The sequence below is a fragment of the Dermacentor variabilis genome, chromosome 5, assembly GCF_050947875.1.
Source record: "Dermacentor variabilis isolate Ectoservices chromosome 5, ASM5094787v1, whole genome shotgun sequence".
Taxonomy (NCBI): Eukaryota; Metazoa; Arthropoda; class Arachnida; order Ixodida; family Ixodidae; genus Dermacentor; species Dermacentor variabilis.
Window position 1 is genome coordinate 77,455,114 of NC_134572.1, and position 19,809 is coordinate 77,474,922.

The 19,809-nt window shown below is 44.8% G+C and overlaps 1 long non-coding RNA gene across 1 annotated transcript in view; it reads right to left on the minus strand.

Annotated features, from left to right (window-relative positions):
• Nucleotides 1-10,651, minus strand: part of LOC142581902 (uncharacterized) — a 52,041-nt gene extending 41,390 nt beyond the window's left edge. The window contains exons 1-2 of the long non-coding RNA XR_012828315.1: nucleotides 10,584-10,651; nucleotides 1,744-1,873 (exon numbers count right to left, since the gene is read on the minus strand). This is a non-coding gene — a long non-coding RNA (uncharacterized LOC142581902). The remainder of the gene's footprint in view (nucleotides 1-1,743; nucleotides 1,874-10,583) is intronic.
• Between the last annotated feature and the right edge of the window lie 9,158 nt (nucleotides 10,652-19,809).

Sequence of the window (19,809 nt, forward strand, 5' to 3'; positions counted from 1 at the left end):
TTTGCCAGTGTATGGTCGGCGTTGCGGGGACAGGTAGCGGCCTGGTGACGGTGAATTGGATGGTCTTCGAGGGCTCCACTGTCTGTCAGCGGGAGAGTCAGTGATGCCACGTGGGCGTTCACCTTGCTGCGGGCGTGGTGCGTTGATGTCGAACCCTCGCAATCCCATCTCGAGTTAAAGGCATCGGTGGTAGATGTGGCCGGCCTTTCCGCAGTGATTGCAGAGCGGACGGCGGTCGGGCGGGCGCCAAACGTCAGTCTTCCTTGGAATACTGCGCGGCGCGATGAGTTGGCGTGGTGGCGGTGGCAGTCGTGGACGACGGGACTGTGGCATCACGGCGCGGAGAGGCAACGTGACGGCGGGACACGGCGGCGTACGTTATCGCTTGCGGCGGAGCCTGTGGCGATTCAGGGGCTACGAGTGATCGTTGGGGCTCCTCACGTACGACGTCCGCAATCGAAGCCACTTGAGGGTGTGATGAAGGCAACAATTTTTGAAGCTCCTTCCGCACAACCGTTCTGATCGTCTCACGCAGGTCATCGGTGGCCAGTGATTGTACTCCGGCGTAGTTTGTTGAGTTCGTGTAGCGGTTGAATTGTCGGTTCCACATTTCCAGCGTTTTCTCCGTGTTCGTTGCCTCGCGCCGAAACTCTTCGACAGTCTTTGGTGGGCTTCGTATCATTCCACCGAAAAGCTCCTCCTTCACACCATGCATGCGTAGGCGGACTTTCTTCTGCTCGGACATTTCTGGGTCAGCGTGGCGGAATTGGTGGCTCATTTCCTCCGTAAATATGGCAGCGTACTCGTTTGGTAGCTGAACTCGGGCTTCCAATAGAACTTAGTCCCTTCCGGATGATACTCGCGAAGGTCCTCAAGAAGTTACTGCGGAACAGCTCCCACGTTGTAAGGGTGGACTCCCAGTTCTCGAACCATGTCTTCGTGGCCTCTTCCAAGGAGAAGTACACGTGGCGCAGCTTGTCCTCAGAGGTCCAGTTGTTGAAGACCAAGATCCTTTCGAAAGTCTCGAGCCAGGTTTCCGGATCCTCGAACGAAGCACGGAAGGTAGGAGGCTTTCTCGGTTGTTTAAGCTCGGTGGGGGACGCTGGTGTGGCCACTGTGGTCGTTGACTTGGTAACAGTATTCCTGGTCGTCTCAGGCAAATTTCCGTGCTCCGGGGGCAGTCCTTGGAGCCTGCGGCTAGCTCCCTGGTGCTTGGCGGCGTTGGTGTTGTCTTCGTGGTTCGGGCTTGGATCACGGGTTTGCAGTGGCGTTCGGTACATGAACGCACTAGAACCTCCACCAGATGTCACGTAATAGTGACGGTGAATAATACAGCCAAAAATCTGTGAATAACGCAACTAACTTTTTATTGGGCGAACATGTGTCCACAAAAGCAAGTTACGCAAAACACAGCAATAGCGGCGAACTCAGTCAGTAATCGTCGAAAATCTGATCAGCGGGCTAATCGCGTCGGTTTTATACATCAGTCACCGAAAGTTCCGGAGTAATCGTTGGTGCCCGCGTGTCTTCCGGAAAGTTCTATACCATTCGTGTCGCGCATACATGCAATCATATTACACACGGTTCGATGACAACAGGCAATGGATGGAACTATCGATAACATTCCAGAACTCCCGATACATGCAAGCGCGTCCTGCGCTGAGAGATAACAGGTTAGACGATGAAACGCAGTCGCCCGATAAACAAGTAACGTGTCATTATAATGCACAGTTCTATACTCACGAAATGGGCGCAGTTTCCCGGTGTTTCTTTGTTGAGGTGTCTTGTAAAATAGATATTCCTTAGGATAACATGACAGTAACTGGGGCTGTAGGCAGAGTTTTCTGCCCTGAACAGGCCTTGTCAGCGGCAGCTTGGCATGTGGAAAGGGCAGCAAAAATACAAGTCAAAGGCTGTTACAGAAAGAGGGAAGAAAATGAAATAGGCGCTTCAATACAGAAAATACAAGAATGAACAACAAAAGTTCACTCATAGCTGTGGCGTTCCGCTTACATCCTATGGGCACGGTGCGGTTCACGCTATTGAGAGCTGAGGTGTAAAGTGTGCCGTAATAACAATTTGCAGCCGTTTCATTGAGTACAGACTTCCCCACGCATGGCCGCTGCATTTCGGTGAAGCCTGGCACCAACTAGGTCGATGGCAAACGTTACCGGTATAGCTCGGCAAGAATTTGCTACAGCGTCAAGCGATGCGTCGTTCAGAGCACGAGGTCATTTACTTTTTGCTTCGGAGAAACACATAGGGGAGAGAAGGCGGCAAAGAAAACGCCAATTACAAGGCTGCACGTGAAGCACAGTGCTCGCATTTTAATGGGGGCCAGCGGTGCATATTATACGAGGCGCACTGACCCGAGTAGCGGGGCTGTGGAGGAGTGAAATTCGCCGCCGCTGCTCATGAGCGTGCGAAATGCGCTGGCCAGCTGCGTCAGATGACTTGTTTACGCTCGCCAAAAGTGCCGAGCGTCGTTGCAACATAAAAGTCAGGGGCCCATTATGCTGCTGTCAAAAAGAGGAACATTAAACGAAGCAAGGCCTGCAGCAGCAGCGATATGCCACAGTTATTACGGCTCTGAGGCAACGTTTCACCGACCATTTACGGTCCTTAAAGCAGGCAGTAGGTGAAGCGGACGTACCATTAAAAGCACGCCACGGGGAACTTCGTATACGAGAACATTTCGTTACGACTACAGGAAATAACATTTAGAATAACATGTCTTGCGTGGGGAACCTAAACTTTTCCTGAATCTAGCAATGCTCAAAATAAATTGGTCGCAGGAAGAACCGAGAGACGCAAACGCTGAGCAGCAACGGTGAACAGCAACGCTGGTCGCTGTTTACATTTGAGAGCCGCTGATTTCAATTAAAGTTCTACAGTTACCTTAATTCTTCGCAAGAAAAGCAGGAAGATACCTATAAAGAAAGGGGTCAGACAGGGAGACACAATCTCTCCAATCTCTCAATCCAATCTCTCTACTTCTTCCAAGCACGCAGTGCTTGGAAGAAGTATTCAAGCTATTAAACTGGAAGGCTTAGGAGTAAAGAATGACGGCGAATGTCTAAGCAGCCTTCGGTTTGCCGATGACATAGCTCTATTCAGCAACACTGCAGACAAGTTACAACAAATGATTGAGGACCTTAACAAAGAGAGTGTAAGAGTGGGATTGAAGATTAATATGCAGAAGACAAAGATAATGGTAAAAAGCCGGGCAAAGGAACAAGAGTTATGGATCGCAAGTCGGCCTCTATAGTCTGTGGAGAGTATGTTTACCTAGGTTAATTATTCACAGGGAACCCTGATCATGAGAAGAAAATTCACGGAAGAATAAAAAAGGGCTGGATCGCATACGGCAGACATTGCCAGCTCCTGACTGGAAGCTTACCATTATCATTGAAGAGGCAGGTGAACAATCAGTGCATTTTACCAGTGCTGACATATGGGACAGACTTGGAGACTGACAAAGAAGCTTGAGAACAAATTAACGACTGCGCAAAGAGCGATGGAACGAAAATTGCTAGGCATAACTTTAAGAGACAGAAAGAAAGCGGTTTCGATCAGAGAGCAAACGGGTATAGACGATATTCTAATTGACATGAAGAAGGAAAATGGAACTGGGCAGGTCATCTAATGCGCCGGTTAGATAACCGTTGGACCATTAGGGTTACAGAATGGGTACTAAGAGAAGGAATACGCAATCGAGGATGACAAAAGACTAGGTGGAGCGATGAAATAAGGAAATTCGCGAGAGCATCGGTTGGCGCAGGACAGGGGTAATTGGAGATCGCAGGGAGAGGCCTTTGTCCTGCAGTGGACATAAAACAGGCTGATTATTATTATTATTATTATTATTATTATTATTATTATTATTATTATTATTATTATTATTATTATTATTTCAAAATCTTGCACACCTATCAAACCAACAAAGCCATTGGCTACGGCATTTGAATAAAGACGAAAAATTTTCCTCCACCCAACTGTAGCAAAACATATCAAAAAAGGAAGGAAAAACATATGCCTTTCCCAGAAATAATGCTACGCAGTTGAAGAAAAATTATTCCTGCTTTGGGGTTCGAACAAGAAACCAACGCCTGCTCGAGACGTTCCCACTAACATCCGAGCTATCCAGGAGGTTAGCAGACCGCATAACCAGCCTGAATTAATCGACAACTTGAAGCACAGGGACTCTGAATATGACAAAGAGGAAGCCCGCGAGGTGGACGAATGTTCGTGAAAGAGAAAATTGCCATGCAACTAACTGCAGCATGAAGCTACAAACTTCATTGTTGGTTCCCTTGGCTCCTCTTGCCCTACTCACTCATCATAAGAATGAAAAACAAAACAATTGCCATTCTTCAAATATTGTACGCCTGAAACCAGATATACTACGGATAATCACAAAGCTAACATATCAGTGCATGACACTTGTCGTATATCTTAGCACCACGGGGGTCGTTTTTTCTGCTGATGATCAAAGAGGCTTATGCACAGTCATTGCCGATTGTTTATGGCTTTGTTCCACGGCAGCCGCATTGCAACTGTCGTGGAATGCAGAAAGAACCATACACTGAGCGTTGGATGCATATTAGGAGACTGAGTTTTGACGCTCTTCCTACTGTTGGATCTGGAGGACAATCCCGATTGCTGTCCCCCAGATATTGGACGTTGCCGTTGAGTGCGGGAGTTGGCCGAGGTTGAGGAGGACGTTGAGATGAAAAACTGGAGGTTTATTTACATTATTTATATATTTATAGTGAGAGTACAAAGAAATTAACAGTCATAAAAGTCATTACGGGCCGGCAGAAACTCGGGCGCAGCGGCCGTGGCAAGAAGATCGAAAGAGATGAGTGAAGGAATGCTCTAGGAATGCTCCCTTGGTGCTCCCGGTCTGTGTCTCAAAGTCACGTCACGTTCGGCCAATCGGCGAGCCCGCTCAGGTGTCGTCATTTTCGGCCAATGGTCGGCGCCCGTGCGATTGTGTCACACCCGGCGCACAGGGTCGCTCCTTGGGCCCCAATTGTCCGAGCGCTTACTTCTCTCTGCGGTATTGCCAACGTGATTTGCAAGCGCCGTCACAAAGGCGGATGGGGGGATTGCTGCCAGGGCCTCACGGTGCATTACAGCCGTCTTGCCTCGGGACCCACGTTACCTGGAACAGTGCCAGGCTCTCGCTACACTTTCGGGAAGAGTCAAGCAGTGAATAGCTCCACCTGCGGCGCACGAGGTGGGGGACGCCAACTCGTTTGCATGTGCCGCGCCTCGGAAACGGCGTAGATGTGCTTCTGCGCTCCTTAATTAGCTGTGGCGTGATTCGATGTGGTCTGGTGAACTCGAAGGAGGCTCAGGAAAAGGTCCCGTATCTAACACTACGCCTTCTCTTATAGTCGCCGCGTTTCTTTAGAACGTTCAAATCAATCAATCAATCAATCAATCAATCAATCAATCAATCAATCAATCAATCAATCAATCAATCAATCAATCAACTATACATTTAAACGTATACGTTCCGGGCTGTTCAGTTATCCAGAAAACACCTCATTCGTACTCAAACGCTTCCAAAAACTTGCTATAAAGGCCTACGTATTCATTGTTGATAAAATGGATATCTGAATTAGGCAACGAGACTAATTCCTAAACCTGTAGCGGGAATGATCTGCTATGTCATAACAACCGCGTAAATTATTAGGGTGTGGTATATTGGATTGCATCGACTTCGCTATATGCAAACAAAATGTTTTCTGGGGTACAGGTACATTCACAGAAACTGTAATAATCCTCAGGGATGCGTTCATATTCACATTGGTCATTCAGGCTTATGTGCACTTGAGTGGGCCATGGGATATTACTAACCTGCAGGTAAACGAGCTTTTCAGAGGAATAGGAAACACAAGCTTAATGTTTTAGCCATGCATACTAAAAATAGCAAAAAAGAAACGTTGTTACTCTAAGAAAGCCCTTAAGAGCTAGCGCCGGACAGTCGTGATATTGGAGAGATTTGAGCGGGTGGCCCGCCAATGGCAAGCACCTCTCAGGGAGGAACAGCTTCGTGAATTCAGCAGCTGTATCTTCCAAGAAGAGCGCTGTAAATGTGCATTATATGGGGACCTTATAGTTTCTTTCCACAATGTCTGCCAATAAATAAAAAAACAACAAAAGTGCTCGTTTTCATCTAACGACAACTGACCTTATACTTGACTCCGCCAGGGCCTAGGCGGCAGAGGAGGAGGAGTTGTCGGATGTAGCGCGCTCTTCACGGAGGCATCTGCGTTCTTTGAAGTCCGAAGGTTTCGTTAGTGTCGCTTTTTAAGGGCCGCAACAGCTTCCTGATTAGACGAACGGTCTCTCGTCATCGGTTTTAAGACCTCCCTTTCATTCTTCACTTTGGCGGGACTCAGCAACTACACTGGCAAAGCACTAGCTGGCAAAGCACTGACAGATGCACGCAGAACGCCAAGACATATACGATGGCTTCTGTCCAGCAATCTTTGGAGTCTTTCTTCTAGATTACAGGATATTCCATGCAACACAGGAGCAGAGTATGCTATTCCTTGTCTGATGATTGCCGAGTGAAGGCGTAATAAGGAAGAGCTTGAACTACCCCATCTCACTCCAGCAAATCGACGGAGACTGTAGATTAGGGAGTTGAGTTTTCCCTCTATAATGCTTTTATTTGGGGAGTCCATGATAGCCATCTGTCTGTGATAATACTCAAGAACTTGTGTTGTCGCACAAGTTTCAGATGTTGAGAGTCTAGCACGAGCTGGAATATCGTGACGCATTTCCTTGTAAAAGGAGGTAGAGCAGTTTTCTCATGTGAAGTAATCATACTTCTGCTTTAAAAAAACATTAATTAGTGTTAGACCACCTGGTAGCTTTTGCTGAAAGGCTAGAGTACTGGAGTCTGATGCCCATATGCACAATTATTCTACATATAGTGAATAATTCAGGGCAGAAGGCAAGATATGGGGTAATTCTTCATAACACAGTTGAATAGAAATGGACTGAGTTTACTACCCTGCGGAACACCTTGATTCACTTTATGCTGTGTGCTTTTACCATTAGCTGTTTCAATAACGATTTTCCTATCCTCTAAGAAATGCGCAATCCATCTCAGTGTTCGGCCAACTATGCCCAAATGAATTAACCCATGCAGTACGTGAGTGGGCTGGCTGTGTCAAATACACGCCTTATGTCTAGAAGCACTGCAATAGTGATTATTTCACAGCTTCTCTCATGATCTACGTATGTAACAAGATCTAACATAGCATCTAACATAGATCTAACACACCGGCACCTGCGGAAGTCCGCCATATTTTCGGGTAGTGCATTGGTGCATTCTGCCCACCACTGAAGCCTAGCATCTATCATCTTTTCCATAAGTTTACATAGACAACGTGTTAGACTGACAGGGCGGAAAGAATCTGGCGATAAAGGTGTTTTACCCGGTTTTAGTATCGGAACCGCTCGTGCAATATTCCAGGAAGGGCGAAGACATTCCGATACCCACACATCGTTCAGAAATTTTAACAAAATTTTCGTGGCCACAGTACCCAGGTTTTTCAGTGCAGCATACGTGACCCTACCAGGTCCAGCCGCTGTCCTCTGGCGGCACGATACACATGCACTCTTTAATTTTTCTAATGAAAACGGCTGTCTGGGTCATGATGCTGGCTACTGATAGAAAAATTGATCGATGCTTTGACTTCTTCGACAGATCGAGTTACTGTATTCAGGTGTGTTTACTGCTGCACTTGGGCGTGTAATAAGCTGACAGAACTCGTTTGCATAGGTCGTTTCCGGTACACTCTGGACTGAACTTTCGTGCATCGCTCGCTTCAACGCGAACGAAACATCAAAAGCATAGGGCATACGAAGCTACAGGCAGTACGCGCACCATGCAAACATCACAGATCGCTTTGAAGATGATGCCAGCGCGGGCGCACACTTTGGCCACGTCGCATAAGGAGCCTACTACAAACAGCGCTTGTGTGTAGGCTCCCTAACGTCGCAGATCGCTTTCAACACACCACGCCCTCATGGCCGCGCCGTAAGCAGCAGCCGCCTGAGAAAAATTCCCCCCCCCCTCTCTCCCTCGCCTCACCCCCGTACCTCGAGCGCGACAGGAGAGGGCGCGCTTCCGGCCCACCTTCCTAGCTGACACATTGAGCCCCGTTCACCCTCGTTACGCTTTCACTTGCACATACAGCATACGGCAAGCGGCGACGATTATATCGCCCTTGGACTTTATACGGAACCTCAGGGTGACGGCGACGGCAGAAATGCGCCTGTAGTGTACATATAATTGCTACCGCAATAGAGAGAGAAAGAGAGAGAGAGAGGGAGAGAGAGAGCTTTTCTTACAAGCCCAAGCACAGCAGCCACGTTCAGTTGTATTTTTCGGCCTGCCTAAAGAACAGGCACGTACACGCCAGAAGCAGGATCAGGCCTCCTTCAGCAAACGACGACAGCCTTCCCTCGAGAGCACTGGCTGCCTGAAACAACTTATACCTAGAGAGAAGAACCGAACAACCACGGGAAGTAGACGAAGACTGCTACTCGTTGGAGGCGTGCGGATCCACAGCGGCGAGGTGCAGATAAAAAGAGGAGGACGGGAACGGGCGGAAACGTGGTCAACCCGAAGCGCCTGCCCACTCGAAGCTCTCCCGTGCCTGTCGCTCGAAAGTAGCACTTCAGAAACGAAGGCGCGGAGCATTCCTGGCGGTTTCCCTTGAGAATTGGCGAAAACAGGCGGCAGCCAGGCCATCACTATAGGACCCCGTCCGTGCTCACCAGAGCTGTAGGATGGACTCTAGAGACGCACGACACGAAAGCCCAATACATATATACGTTCGATAGCATAACCTCAGGAGCCTATAGTATACGCAAAAAGGGACGATTATGGAATTCATTAAAAATTGAATTTGATAAAATAATGCACGTACTTGAACTTCGACACACGATGCACAGAGGAACAAGAAAGAAAAAGACTTTTCAAAGCAAAAAAACTAAGGCACAAAAACAAACGAAAGAAAGTATCTACAATGAGCGGTCAGAAAGATAGGCCACGTGTGAGTAATGCGCAAACGTGATATATGTACAACAGACAGTCTTTATTTACTTTTTTTGAAAGACAACTGATGGTTTTTTTTTTCTCAGTGGACTGCTTTTGAGAACATATTTGTTGGTATTCGTTCATGTCTGAGATTGGGCTACCCAAATTCTTTCACGTGCACGAACTAGCTCATTCAAGCCGGGTAAATGTGGCTCACTGCCGTGCGCTCGCCCCGAAGTCCCACACGCACAAATTTCAGGAGTCGGCGCTCCAGCAATGGATAACCTATTGATGTTCACTTTGCTTCACACGAACTATGGCTTCCGATATACTAGGTGGGCGGCCACGTGTTTAGATATACATTAATATCATTGAACGCCATGCTAAACGCGCTGCACATGTCACTACACAGAAACATGTAATAGCAGATTTCTGGGACATGGTGGCGATGATGTATGACGGGCTCCACAATCGCTTCAGGCGTATGCAGACCGCCAAACGATAGCCTTTGAGATCTGTTTCATTTACTCAGAGATAAAGGTAGCAGAAGCATGAGTTTGTACTCCATCTTCGAGTGAACCTAAAGACGACACCGAAGAAACGAAGCGCGAACCAAGAACTGCTTATTCTTACAAATCTGCGCTTCCTTTTGTGACACGAGAGCGAATGCATCTCCTCTCTATTTGTAAGGAGTGGGGATCTGACACTTTAGGCGTCTGCAGCGGTCAGGTAGTACATTTTTCGTCCGTTAGCGTAATTAATGGTGCGCTTGCCCAATTGTCCCGCACGCTTTACTATGAAATATTACCAACTATCCCCGCGTGTAGGCTGGCTAGATACGTTTGAAAACATAACCAAAGCCTCTCTGGTGCGCAAGTTTCAATCTTACGCTCTACAACTGTACCGCGTTACTAAGCCCTTACCAACACGGAATGTTTTCGTAGATTCGCGGGCCACTGAAGGACCTTTTGTACTTTTTGGGAGGGACTGGTCGGTGCTAGCACCTTTGAATGCGCAGTAGTGCCAGCGCGTATTCACGTGTTTGCGGCGTCTTCCTCTGTCTCAACTTTCATTCTCTATATTTCCTTCCCCCAGCACGGGGTAGTCAACCAGATCGTTTTCCTGTTTACCTTCCCACTTTCTCTCTGGCTTTTCAGTCTCCCTCCCTGATAAAAGTGCGCGTCATATTCCTCCCTTTCTTGAAGGTCAATTTGCCATAGGTGTAATGAATTAAAGATGGAGTAATATTATATATATATATATATAAATATATATATATATATATATATATATATATATATATATATATATATATATATATATATATATATATATATATATATATTGTTGAGGGTGATCTATCAGTTCTTGAAAATATGGAAAATACATAATTGAAGGTCGTTAATACATTCCTCAAGACACCTTATCAGCAGCCGGTGTAGAGCCAGATACAACGTGTACGCTACGTCAAAGGGAAATGTAAATAAAAATAATACAGAAGTATTTTACCTACCTTGTGATGACATTAAACGTGAAGTGCGTCCACGTGAGGTTGGATCCACCACTGTACGTTTGACAGTCCTAAGTGCGATAATAAAGTCAACGTAAATCGAGCATATTATTATTTTGCACCTCTGTTTATTCCTTGTCTTTCCCTCTCGTATCCCCTAATTATGTTTTCTTCAATGCAACAACTTCGTGAGCCCCAAGCTTAATTTCGTCACGATATCAAACAATCGCAATCTGACCAGGAAGAAATGGCGGCCAAAGGTAATTTCCCCGCCAACTCTTCTAAGGCCCACATCCCTCACAGCATTGATTTCTACGTAGTTGGCTACAAGCCTTCACGAAGGCTTGACGAAGCCTTTACGATGTCTTAGCCCGACGCCATTACGGGCAATCTCCTCTAAGCAGCGACGTTTTTTGTCTACACAAGCTTGTCGAGCAAAGCAATAATATAGTGAAGGATAAACAGATGCCGAAGCCGGAGATCGAAATAAATTTTAAGACAGACGAGGCAATCAGCCTGGCGACCCGGCGGCACGCTAGACGCCGTGATGGCGAGACATGCTACATACATAATGTAGGCGCACGATCTGCAGTCACTTAAGCATTAAAACTGCCATACGAGGGCTCTATTCGGATGGAAGGAATGCGAGAGAAAGCAAAACGCACGAGAATTGCCTACCTCGCTGCGAGGACGGCTAAGTATCTCAGGGCGGGATCCTACTGCAGGCAAAATGCCCGCAGGGGTTCACTACATGTCTGCGGTGGCACTAACAGCCTCGTCAAAGCTTTCAGTCTGCTCGATGCTGGCGCGCTTGGAGATAAGAAAGCGGGGGTTAATATCAAAGGCTTAAAAGAAACCAAAGCAAGAGAAGTGAAGGACAGAGTCTCTGCCAGAGAACACACGCTGCACACAATTCCTAAGCTGAACAGTCCTCAGTGCAGTGGTTATCCTCATTGCTACGCTTACATACACTGCAAATAGTAAAATGGAGCAAAAATAAACAGCGACAAATAGAGTTAACAAGAACAGTTCCAGTTTCAAGATCCGGCCATCTTTTTTTTATTATTTGTTTGTTTCTTCAGCGTTTCACACTTTACAATTTTTCCGTCGTTGAAATGCCAAATTAACTTACAAGACTAGCCGAATGAGATCGATCATAGGTCGCTGGGCTTTGAAAATAGAAAGCCTACAAAAAATAAAAGAGACACCGACCGGCTGCTGAAGAGATCGCCACTGCTCACCATCTACAAGGGGAACATCTATTCCCTGCGAATAAACCTCACAAACAAACATTTGGGACAGAAGAACAGAGAAATAAATAAGCAGTTGCTGGTCTTCATAAATTACCCTGCGTCCCCCAACCTGCTCCACGATCAAATGCTGAATTGGCAACAGAAAAACACGAAGAGCAATGGACAGAAACAAAGAGTGCAGCGAAAAAAAATGAAGCAAAGGTGCCAAAAAGTTATAAAAGGACGCGGGTGCCAGTTTGACACGGCAGTGTTACGAGTCCGAATAAGCTAAGAATGCCTGGCCGCTGCCGGAGCCCATATTGGCACCCGCATCAAACACCATGGCGATCGAACCTGCGCGCAACGGCAGTGGGCCATGAAGCGCAGGGCAACACAGCCTCATGCTGCCGATACCAGGTCTGCTGCATGAAACCGCGCGACTGACTTAGCCATAAAGCAACCAAGCGTTCAATACATGCATGCCTTTATTGCCATCGGCGATATCCCGCAATAGTTACGAACACTGCACCGAAAATCGATGACTGAACAGGATGCGTGGCGCTGGTGTTTTCTTCCTCGGCTAGTCATGAAGAAAATACTGCTGAGCGAAAGAAAACACGGTGGCGCATCTGTCGGTACTACAGGCTTGTGGCCTACAGATTGCAACTTTTGTCGTTGCTCTCTTTCATCTTTATACATTGCATACGTCGTAGTTTATCAGCGTGGAGGATAAGCACTGCACTTCTGCCATATATACAGAGCGACAAAGAAAGCATGCCACCAGGTTAACATGCTACAATAAGATTAGAAGTCAGCAACAAAGAGTAGGGAGGACGAAGCTACGGTGCAAGCGTTTTGCAGAGACATTTGTGACGCAGCTCATTATGCTTCATTACATCTTATATTTTTATGGCGTTATTTTACAAGCAGAAAGAAAATCAATATTGAAGATGTTTTTTTATGATGTTCTGCGCAAAATAACCAAGATTAGAGGTATTCTATTGTGGCAGCTAGGGTAACGAAAGCTGCCGCTATTCTACGACATACGACTGGAAGCAGGCAGCAAACAAATATTTAAAAGCAAACTCAAGTTATTCAATGGCACAAGATTAAAGTACGTGCTAGTTTTGTACAAATCAAACGCGAAGTCATCAATAAATACAGGTACAGTGGAATACGTAGATTGCAGAGCACGTTTCCCGACCAGCGTTTCAAGGCCCACAGTCACGGAAGTAGCTACGCCATCACCCATCCCCCTCACCAGTGTAGGGTAGCAGACTGGACAAAGTCTGGTTAACCTCCCTGCCTTTCCTTCCTCCTTTCTATCTCGCTTCGACGCCGTGGTAATTCCGAGTCAGTAGCGTCAGATTCTCTCTTTTTTAAGTACAAGCGCGGACATTCTCATATCGGAGCAAGAAGCGATCTTAACATGTGCGCGTATTACCAACGCAACGGGATCTGCCTACGTTGTTATGAAACCTGTGAAACACAACTGCATAAGCCAACAGCATCTGAGCAGCAAGAATGTGCGTCACCTTCATGAATGTTATAGAATCGGTCGCCTTGACGGGTGGAAAACAATAAAGAATGCCTCACTCTGTAGCTTTCCCCAAATGCTGGAGGCTTCGATGTAAGTAAAATATGCATCATGGCACGTTACAAATCTTTCTGGAGAAAGCACATAGGCTGAATGCGCGGCTCTCGTCACAAGCACCAGTAGTATTTGACTGTGGGTGAAAATTAGAAAAAAGGGCAGGTACAGGAGGAAATGCTCCTGACATTTTGAGTGCAGCAAATATTAGGTGAGTGCGCGAATAAGGTGTTTCATATCATCTTTACGACAACGAGAGCAACAACAAAAAGAATCAGCGCAATTCTTCATAATTCTAGAGACGGCAGCGTTAACACAAACAGATAACTGCCAACATAGCAACGAACACAGGAGTTCGCTCAACCTCTCTGGTAAATGACGTAGCGTTGTGTGTGAATCTAGGTCTTCTCTAGGCAAGCAGTGCTAAAGCTCAAATATACTTCAAAAGGACTGCCTGTTGGGCTAGTTGGTTTCGCATTATAAATATGATAGATTAGCAGGAATTATTAACGGATGTAAAAAAACAAATCGATTATTGCGACCGCGAGCAGGCCGAACGAATTGTGTAAATATTGGTGGGTGGCATGAGAATAAACAGTTGCTAGTAGCGCCCGTCCTTGTCCCCTTTCTGACTGTTATTAATTCGAGCTAATCTGCCAGAAATATAATAACTAATGCGTAAAACCCGCAGACTGATGTGTTTTCTTCGGGAGTTATAACGTTGTTTCCGTACTACAGAGTGCGTGGGTTTGGTCCGGATTCACATGGCGTCGACTCGTTTGAGTGTTAGATCGTTTGAGTGTTAGCTCGATTTTTTCCCTTCTCCCTCCTGAAGCTCGAAGATGTAGCACGATGTAGAAGGGACTAGCCATTTAAAAAAAATTAGATTATGGGTTTTTACGTTCCAAAACCCCTTTATGATTATGAGGCACGCCGTAAGGGGGGGGGGGGGGTGTACTTCGGAAATTTGGACCACCTGGGGTACTTTTAGTATACTCAGGCGGGCAAAATAATCCGGAACGCTCCACTACAGAGTCCTCGTAAAACCTGGAGCACTGCCACGACGCCAAACCCCAAATATCTGGAAATATCAGAGGTTTGAATATCTCCACCGACTGATTTGTACACAACGTTTCTTTTTTTTCTTTTTTTTTTAGAAAATAAATTATGCTTCTTCAATTCCTCAATAGAAGTATTTCAAGCAGCATATCCGTGCGGGAAATCGGAGTTCAGTATAGAACGCCACCTGGCGTCGCGGAAACATACCAAGCTATATTTTAAATAAAATTCGCATTCTGTCTCCTTGAGTACAAAGTGACGTCAGTGGCACGTTCTAAAGGCCACCAGCGACAAAATACTAAGAAAGTACCTCCGATACTTACGTGCGTACAGATGACTTTCTCAAAAAAGAAAGGGAAAAGAGAGAGAGAGAGAAATAAAGAAAGAGAAAACGAGCTCATGCGAAGGCAAGAGCGTGCTTATGCATGTAGGCCGGCTGCTCAAATGTTGAGCCCTTGGTGACGCATTCATTACGCAGCTGTAAAGCGAGGTAAACACGACGCGTTCAGACACTCAGTGCCTTAAGGTTCTAATAAGCATTAAAACTCTCAGGATCAAATTAAAGTGAGTCTTTTAACAACGTTAAGCTCGCCTCTGTTATACGTGTCAAGTCTATGCTCATAGTACACTCACGCTTGTGAATAAGGCCAAAAATAAATGAGTGGTGAGGTTGAGTGCGGTAAAGAAAGGGGCAATATAACACACATCACCTCGTCCTGCAAGCACTTGTTCCCTGACAGGACAGCATAGGAAGAAGGGCGTTTTTTGACGAACGTTAGAACAGTTAATTTTTTTTTCCGTAAGGACTGCGGATAGTGCACAAAGAAGTGTCGAGCCTGGTTTTGGCATTTTTTCGAGAGACTGGACTGATCTACCCGTGGCGACATATTTGACGCGAAAAGAGATGCTCAGGTGGACTACAACTACAGGCGATTTATGCGAGGGTAACCTTTCCTGTAGCAACGTCATTACCCCCGCAAGCACTGCTAAGGTTATGGAGGAAATCTACTTGTGTTATCGGGCGGCGCTCCCAAATGCTATACTGGATAACGGGATTGACCATAATAAAGAAATCAATGGATCGTACAGAAAATGGTTAACTGCTGAACAAGCTCGGAATAAATACCATTTAGCCACTACAGGATCTAAAAATATCATCGGTAGTATGGCATAAATTCACTACCAATGTTTATTACTGTTCCTCTTTATTTACAGATAACTGTTGATCCCATAACATCTGCTTTATACAGGAAGAGCAAAACATTTTAAAGAGTGCACTGAAAATATATATGTATATATATATATATATATATATATATATATATATATATATATATATATATATATATATATATATATATATATATATATATATATATATATATATTCAGAAACGTATCGCCAGCGGCGGTGAAGTTCAGTAAACATGTGATAAATTTCCGGCCAAGCAGCTAAATAAGACCTCTGAATCTGAAGATTATAATGTTTTCGCAGAAGCAGCGCATTGCTTTGCATGCAGACGAACACAAACGAAGATAATATAAAGGGCTGCTAGTTTCTCACAGTTGATGGTTTCCAGAAGTACTGAATGTATTAGAGCAATCTGTAACAAAACAAATCTTCTTCAGTCGTGTCCAAACAGTTTATAACTGGTCCAACGTATGGGGAAATGCGAGGAAAGTACGAAAATTTTAAGTCTGGTAATAATATATAATTAAAGTTGCCTCCAGACACTCAGGAAATAGAAAAGAAAGGAAAGGTAGTGAGTTTAATCAGACCCAAGTTCCCTTTCCTTCCCTGCGCTGGATCAATGAGATAAAGCAGTGATAGAATGATAACTGTATGCTGACGCCCTGCATATCCGTTGCTTCAAAGAAAACGGTTCACTAACTTAATTTAGGTATGCACGAAAGAGATGCAAATATACTATCTGTTCACATCATCGTTTCCAGGAGAGAATGCGCAGACCGTGCCTTGCATTCTTTCTCATCGTATATATATATATATATATATATATATATATATATATATATATATATATATATATATATATATACATATATATATATATAATCAGGGATAAGACCAGTTTTTACCTGTATTTCCCGGCTGCTAAAAGTATAATCTGCAAGCGAGCTTCGCACAACATCACAAAACAAACAACTTTTAGCATGGGTCCCTCTTTCGAAGTTCGTGGCTGCAAGAGAGATCTTAGGGCTATCTGGCGACAAAGAATAAAAAAAAAAACAATTAAGTACGCTGTTATACACAACAGGAGATTTTCGTCATGCTTAACTTAATTACAAGCATAAAGCACTGGAATTACACAGTCAACATAGTTATAGCGGTTTAGTCCTGGTGTTTACAATTCGTTGTAGCCTAAGAAGAGTCCGAATGGAATGTACGTATTCACTATGCTTTGTTTCTCTCAAAGCACAGCAGAACCCACTTGTTCCATTCTTATTTCAGAGGAGCGCGTGAGCATTGGTCTCTTATTCGTTGTATGCGAATTTGAAATTCAGATAGTTACGACTAAGCCCCAGAAGCAGTATGCATTGGAACTGCTCATTAACGCCGTTCACGTACAAGTTAATCTCGGTTTGGAAGCTTGGAAACATGCGCATTGCTTAAATACCTCGACCTAAATGACTGCATAGTGGTAAGGATTTACCCAGTCAAACAAATGAAGACTTGAGGATGACTTCATTCCAGTGCAGTGCTTCCCTGTATTGTCTAAAGCAAAAAATAGATAACCAAAGCAAAGAAAACTTATTGGGTTCCGAAAATCTTGATGCAACATGGCTGCCAAAGAAAAAAGATAAGGTGATCGAAATAGTAGGCAGGATGAAAGACTGCTTTAATGTCCTTAAGTACTATGCTTTATGCCTTTTCGAGCGGTAGGCGAGCACATGCGTTATGCGTAGCACTCTTTATTTCCGGCACAATCATTAGCGTTGCTTTTCATACCTGCACACAGACTATGCAGGTGTACAGAGTGCGGTGTGCACTCTTCTCTATATAACTATCTGCGCATGCGCGTGCTTTGTTTTTATTTTTATCTCACTCCCTCTTTTCATTGCCAACCGCCTCATTCAGAGTAGGATATCACGCCTACCACTACAGGCTAGCCTCTCCAGACGTCATTAGCGTTACTCTGTCTCTCTTTCTCTCCATTCATGTCTGCATTCGAGGTAGATGAAGAATGGCTGATGCAGTATGCTTTCGTACTGGTAAGAAATAATTATAGTTTAGTCGGAAGTCGAAAACGTTAACTGCCACAAGTGAGCCTTACTAGGACAGACAAACTTATCCCAATTAAGCGTCGTTGGAGTGCCATTTTAACCATTCAAGGTTACTATAATCAACCAAGCGAGCGTTCCTGCTTAACGACGCAAAGCTCGTCATGACGAAGGTTGATTTTGCGTCCTATTTCTACGATAACGAGTAGTAATGGTAATCTCCAGACTAGAACTTTCCCAGCTATCAACACGATGCTCTCATTACAGCAACGGGGACCGCTAAAACTTCATATTTCTTTTTCTATGAAGTTGCATTATCGTTTAAGAAAATAGTTCAAGCGAGCTTATTTCTTAACATGACTGTAAACATCGATGGAGGCCCTGGCTCTATATTACATACTGATTTTTCAGCCATAGTACACAACTGGCAGTCATGTAATTTGGCAGAAGCAATTAATCAAAACGGACTGTCTCTGAGTCTTGTCGGTACGTTACGGCATTCAGCCCAATTTAGAGGATCGTTTTGCTATTGCGTTGATATGTCTTCCTAATTCGGCATCGTGTAGACGAGTTTGAGGATCATTTATGAGCTTTAGAACAAGAAGTGCTCTCAAAACAGGTGTGGCTGACAATTTCACGTTTCCATGCCTGGCTCTGTTATATGACTCCTCAACGTAGAGACATGGTATCAGCTGCTTCAAAAAAAAATTCGCAGAACTTCTGGGAGACGAATCATTCTGCACGATTTAACACATATAATGAGCAAACCAGTAGGAGAACAGTTATGCATCTTGACTAAACAATTAGTCAAGTTGCCTATGCTTGTGGATAGATGGCATAAGAGGAAAAGCAGATTTCCCTTAAAGCATGGCATGCTGAATGCATACAACGCCAGCTGCACTCTTCCAATGAAGTTGAAAAGTACGAGAATGAATGCTTTCACGGGTATCCCTAGTCAGCTCCGAAATCGAGTAGCTCTTACACATTTAACTTTCCACTCGCTTCGGTATATATATATATATATATATATATATATATATATATATATATATATATATATATATATATATATATATATATATATATATATATATATATTCTTTTTCTCAAAGGACTTCTTAGAAGATGAGCATTGCGCAATGAACTTAGTGTCATGGCAATGATAGCTGAGATCCCTTATGCCTTGAGAAGCTAGCGCGAATAAACTCCCGCCAAACACAACAAGAAAAAACACGCAACGCCTTAACTAAAATTTAAAAAGGAAATCGTTAAATATTTTTCGGTGGGTCAGATGAAAAACCCTCGAAAATATTGTTATTTTTTCCACCGAAGAATACGTTTCCGCGCGATGATAATCGATGAAAAAAGCACGGCGCATGTGTATCTGTCTGCTCTTTTGAACTACGCTGCTAGTGTACACTCCAGTGCAACCGCCTTGCGTCACGACGCTCCATGTCCTATAAGTATGTTCAAGTGCCTCTGCTCGACTACCACGGAGCTACCCACTTCCTATGCCCGAGATGGAGGAAAATGTGCGCTCACTCCATCCTGCTCCCGCGGCTCAGGCGTAATTGTGCTGACATGATTGTATTCCCGAAAAAAAAGAAAGGAAGAAGAAAAAGAAAATAGGAACACTACACGAGGACACAATTACAAAATGAGCGCAGACCTGTCAATGCGCCCATGTGTAGTCGTGTTTCTCGGCGATTAAGATATAGGGAAAAGGTAAAGGTGAGAAATAATGGAGGTTTATTACAATACGAAAACAGGCTGTTCCTGCGTGTGTGACACCTCGATACCACCGTATAGCTCTGCTTCTTAGATCGCGCTGCTGCTTATTAATGTATTCTTCCGCATTCTGTCGGCGTACCCGCACTACGAAGTTCACCGATGCGTGCATCTGACGTGAAGAATTTTGGCGCTAGTCTCGTCAGCGCGTCGCTGTACGATAGTGTTCTTTTTTTTTTGTATGGACAATCTTGCAAATAGAAATACACAGGCTAATTTACCAAGGTGTCATTGCGGTCTATTTGTGTCTTGGTCGATTACCGTGCTACAGCCAACCACTTCTCGCTGCAATCCTCGCCCTCTCCCCCCACCCCCGCTTC